Genomic DNA, 6,000 nt, shown 5'->3' on the forward strand with positions numbered 1-6,000 from the left:
TGGCGGAGGCCAGCTGCCTCTCCCCCTTCAATAAATTGAAGAGAGGGTCTAGATCCTCATTTGTGAGGCCTAGCCAGGGCCTTATCCAATTCAAAGATCCACACAGTGAGTGGAGGTCTGCTAGTGTTCTGGGGTTGCAATTGATCTCCAATTTCTGCAGGACAATGGTCCTTGCACAGATTTCCAGGCCCAGGTATCTCCAAGGTGGCATCCTTTGAACTTTGTTTTTCTGCAATTGAAATCCAACAGAGGTTAAAAGTTCAACCACTAGGTCAAGTGTGTATTGGAGTATAGAGTCATTGGGGGCACACACAAGCACATCATCCATGTAGTGAAGGATGATGGCATTCTTTCTCTTTGCACGTACCGGAGACAGTAGTGCTGCTACATACTGTTGGCATAAGAAAGGACTGGATTTTAGACCTTGGGGCAAAACTTTCCAGTGACAGCGTTTCACTGGGGCTTCCTGATTGATGGTATAGACTGAGAATGCAAACCTTGGGGCATCTTCAGGGTGCAATGGAATTTGGAAGAAACAGTCCTTTATATCTAACACAGCTAATTGCCAATCTCGAGGGAGCATTGCTGGACTTCGCATCCCTGGTCAGAGTGGACCCATATCCTCTACAATTTTGTTTATTTCTCTGAGATCGTGGAGCAATCTCCACTTGTCCTTCCCAGGCTTCTTTATTACAAAGACTGGGAAATTCCAAGGGCTATCTGTCTCTTGTAGGTGTCCTTGAGCTAACTGCTCCTTCACAAGTTTCTCAAGCACCTCGAGTTTCTCACTACTCAAAGGCCACTGTGCTACCCACTTTGGGATGTTATCCAACCACTTTAGCTTGTGGGCAGGGCACCCCACAGTGGCTACTTCAAAAAATCCTGGGGTGTCTTAGGAATGATTAACTGGACTCCCCATTAGGACATGGTGTCTCTCCCCAACAGAGGAGCCTTATAGTCTGCCACAAATGGGCAAACACTTGCAATTTCCCATCAGGTCCCTCAATTTGCACAACATTTTTTGAAATTTTTGCCAATGTGGTTCCTCCTATGCCCTGAAGTTTGCCTGCCACAGGTTGCAGTTCCCAGTGGGGTGGCCACATGGTCTTAGGTATTACTGTGATGTCTGCACCCATGTCCAGAACCCCTTCCACCTGAAGGTGCTCTGACCCATGGGCTAGGTTGCATGCCATCGAGGGTCTATCCTCTCCTACCACCTCTGCCCAGTAGACTTCTGGTGATTTTCCTTCTACTGTTAATTCTACTGGGATGGGAATGGCTTGTGCCAGAATTTGCCCCTTTTCTAGGTAGAATGGAGGGTGTGAGCAACGTGCCAACAGCATAAGACTGGATATTTTCCCCTTAGTAGTCATGGGAACTATTTCAATCTCTGGAGGTGTGTGTGCTGTGTCTCCAATGACAAAATACTCACTGTCCGGTTCCATTTGGTACTCCTGCAGGTCCTGTGAGCTGTTTGACAGGTCCACTATAATGACTTCCCAATCAGTGGATCTGAAATGAAACTCTTTGGCAGTCACTAAGCGAGGTCTGCCTAGTGGCTGCCAAGCCTTGTTAATTGTACATTTGACATTTTTATTTTTCTGTCCCGTCCCCCCCCCACCATGAGTCCCACCCTCCCCCTTATTTGTTAAGAAAGAGGCATTTTCCCATGTGGGTCCCGCTATTTTATATCTTTGCGTGTAGTTGTTTTAGCAGCAGGCATGCACTTTACACTCAGTTTTTTTGTTTGTTGAACTTCCTCTGGTTCTGGTTGTGAGGACAGTTTCTGGCAAAGTGTCCTGGTTTCTTGCAACGCAGGCAGATGATGTGCTGCAGCTTGTCTGATGGCATTGGTTGCCTCCTTGGACTTGGTGTGGCCATGGCAGCAGGCTGTAGTTGTGCAGCTCTTGTATGACTGTCAGGGGTATCGAGCAGCTCTGCTCTTCTGGCACAGGCATCAATCATCTGAGCGAGACTAGGTGATGGGTCTAGAGGAAGGCTGAGGTTAATTCTATGACAGGTCTCATTTGCATTCCTCTGAGCCATTTCTTTAATCGGCACTGTTTGTACCCTAGGGTCTTGCACCTGTCTTTCAACTTGGGTTCTCAGGCGATCCACAAACTGTAAAAAACTCTCTGAAGGAAAGTGTTTAATGTTAATATAGCTGCCCTTAGCCTCAGTTACTGGTAATTGATAAAATGTTTTTTCTGCAGCGTTACAGATTTTTTTTTTTCCAAAACAGACCTAGGTAACAGTCTGGGGTTTTTTTCTGGGCATTGTATGTTTCCAGTACCACATAAATGCTCTATTATAATAAGGTGCTCTGCCCTGCCTCCTCAGCGTTGGGGCTAGGAGCTGTGCAAGCAACACGGAGGCTGGCTCTGTTAAGCAGGGTGTGGGGGAGCTGTCAGAGATCGGAAGGGATTGGGGGAGGGGTGGGGGGCTGGTAGCAGGAAAGGGTTGTGAGGAAATAAGAGCATATGGTCGCTGCCATTTTGTTGCTGCGTGTGTTTCAGAGACCCTGCAACCTTCTCAGGGCTCTGTGGAGAGAACTCTTTGGTTTTGGAGAAATCCAGACTATATTTCTCAGAAGAACCAGGTGTTAGAAGGGGGTCAGGGTGGGTGAAAGGATATCAGGGCTGGGATATTTAGGAGGTGGGTAGGGGGGTGAAAAGGGATTATTCGGACTGTCAGTCTGTGTTTGTATGCTCTTTTCTGCCTCTAAAATCTTTTTTCGGGCTTGTAAAAATATCGGAATAAATAGAGAAGCTTTATGTTCACCATTTTTGACTTTTAAAGTTAATATCTGTCCAATCTGGTCCCAAAAAGAAAGCGAATTCAGTTCCTGCACAGTAAAATTTGGTCTTTCTCTTGATAGCCAGCATACAAACTCTTTAGGAGCTTATTTGGGAATGTTACCTTGTTTAAAATATTGCTAAGTTGTTTTAGTGTGCTCTTTTGTCCCACCGATACTTTTGCACCCATTATTTTAATCCTATTGATGGTCTGTTCTCCACCAGACTTTGTAATACAGCACGAATTCCTGCCGTAGCACGGGAATCCAAGGGGGGGGGCGCTCGTCCCGCCGCCGGCGGAGCGGCTCCTGCTCTCAGGGCCGGGCGGGTTCCCCGCCGCTGTGCTCGAGCACCAAAACTCCCTCCCGTCACTTCTCCACCCCGGGAACACGGGTACTGTCAGTCAGAGCGCTCTGCTCCGAACAGCCTGCTGGTTCCAAGCCGACCTGCGCAGGGTGTCCTGGCTTAACCCACGCATGTAGCTTCCCGCAGTCGCTATGGTAGCTCCTCCCAGCCAAGGCACGGTCCCGGGATAATGCGATCACAAGCCTATGTACTGTGGGGTTCGTCTGTGAACTCGTCTGCGGTCTCTCTCCAGCCGGCTCGCCTGGGGTACGCAGGCAAGGTCCCCGATTTTTCCCTGTCACTCAAAGCCTTTAGAGGCAGCTAGAGTAATAGGGCAGTTTAATGTCCCAAAAAGCTATCGAGATCCTCTGAAATAGAGTCTCCAGCTCCTTCGTGGGCTTATAGGCAGCACATGCTGGGGCGCCAACTGATGTTTCCCCCTCTCTCAGCCCCCTAAATTATCAGACTAGCCCAGAGATCCAAGGCTTTGAGGGGAGGAATATCAGGAGATGACAAAGATTTCCAAAAGAGGCTCTTACCCTGATATATGTTGGTTCAGCTTTCTTTATTCTGTGTTGTCCAGAGAGCGGGGCAAAGAGGACAAACAGGAAATGTCAGGGGTTTATCTAGGCTTTGGACAGGGAGGGATTCTTGGCTCTCCGCCAACCCTGTCAGGGCAGGAAGGAGGGGTCCAGGGTTATTAGAGTCACAGGGGTCCCAGCGAATGGGGAACAAATGCCCATGAGCACAATGTAACACATAACCTCCACAATGTATCCTTCCTGCCACTTGATACCATGGCATTTACTGAAGGCATGGCTTCCTTGACAGGAAAAAAAACATTAAAAAATCATCAAACCTCCTTGTACATTATACACAACACCCTTCTAAGATGCAAACAAACCCACCAATTAATTTGAAGATGTTTAAATTGATAGTTTAACTCTTACAATGATCTTCCCTTATATGTTACTCTGCTGCTACAAGGCATATGTAAAGACTCAGTAAACAAAGGAAAAGAACAACTTAAATATATGTCATACACATATACACATTCTCTTTGGCACAGCATGACTCATTTAACTAGGTTTTTAGCAATCACTAGGACTACAAAAAATTTATAGTTCTTGAAAGTGTTTAACTTTTTGTCATGCTGTAGACTCCTCAGATTTATCTGTAACACAGTGGGTTTTGGCAAAGCAATTCAGAAGTAGAGGAAAAACCTGTGTTTCACCTTTCTTGCTTTGAGGGGAGGTAGAAGGAAGATGCAGAGTCTACATGCCCCCACAGAAGTGACCTCTATGGTATATTTGAAATACAAGACTAGTGGTGTCTAGATGCATAAGTAGATACAAGATGGCTCATTATCCAAAATTACAGGAGTATCCCTAGAAAATGCATGGTGTTTTAGTGTGAATAAGGACTGCATTGTAGAAGGAAATACCTAATTCCCCCTTACTTTGTTTCATATGACAATGTAAACCCAGAGAGTGTGAATTAAATTGATTCCAGATGAAAGTAATCCAGAGTGCACCTTATCATGCCAATGACAGGGCATGCTTAGTCATTAAGGCCATATTTGAGTTAATGTTAAGTCAGATCTTTAAAATACACATAGTGTGGATGTCAGATCTACAGCACAAGTTACTCCACACATTCATTCTGATTTTGCCTTACTACTTGTTATCATGACACAGCCACAGATCACAAAGCCAATACTCATCTACAGAAGTCTGGACTAATTTATTCATCAGCCTAGATAAGAGTAGATCAACTTATTGCAAATTCTGTGTGAGGAGAAACAAATTTGTCAGCCATATTTCCTTGGTGTTTTTGTCTTTGGGGGGGCTATAAGCCTTGATGGAATTGTAACAATGAACAAAGATAGCAAGGATGAGCAGAAATAGTGTTAAGTCTCCCCAAATAAAATATAGACATGTTTTAATACACTTCTTCAACAAGACTTTCAAAAGGGACTAAATCATAAACATGAAAACATTCTTACTTTCTCATAAGGGAAGTAAGTCCATATTTATTTAAAGTAGAATTATCTGAAAGAGGCAATGTTACTACATATTTGTTGCTCCTCTTTGGACCGCCACTTTGCTCTCGGGGGTTTCTCGCCGCTGTCCCCCGTCCCTCCCCGGCCCCCCGGGACCCTCCGGCTAGCTGTCCCCTCCGGGGCCGGGGTTTTCTGCGGTCCCGCTGCCCTGGGCTTACCAGGCAGCGTCTGGGTTAGCACGGTCCGAGCTGCGGCGCTGCCTCAGTCGCCGCTAGGATTCGAGATAAAGAGACCCAGAGAGACCAATGGTATGCTTGTCCAGATAGATTGTATTGCCTGAACTGTAGCAGGGACCAAAGGCCCCAGGCTATTGCCCAGATACAGTTTTATACAGCAAAATTAAGAGATAAGGTCTTAAACAATAGAGACAGTGTTCAGCTAAGGCACAGCAGAACCACCCCAGGGGCCAGGCCCAATGGGAACTGCTCAGGGGTGGGGAGAAGGGGGTTTACAGAGGAATGCTGAAGCGGGACTTTCCCAAAACAGTGGAGCATACATAAATGTATCTTTTACCTCAGTTTACCATTCCCAAGGCCTTTCTAAAACAATGGGGCATACATGAATGTATCCTTTTCCTCAGTTTACCATTCCCAAGGCCTTTCTAAAACCTTCCTCCACGCTACCATGCCAGCATGATAGAAACACATATTCTTGAGAATCTTTGGGAAAAAGGTCAGAAGAACAAAAAATATAGAGTTTTACACTACAATTACAGACTTGTCAATTTCCATTTCCTGAGAAAGAACTCGAACAAATCAAAAGTCTATAGCCATCTTGTGGATTGCAAGATGATGAGCA

The sequence above is a fragment of the Lonchura striata genome, chromosome 2 (genome assembly GCF_050655825.1).
Source record: "Lonchura striata isolate lonStrDom1 chromosome 2, ASM5065582v1, whole genome shotgun sequence".
Taxonomy (NCBI): domain Eukaryota; kingdom Metazoa; phylum Chordata; class Aves; order Passeriformes; family Estrildidae; genus Lonchura; species Lonchura striata.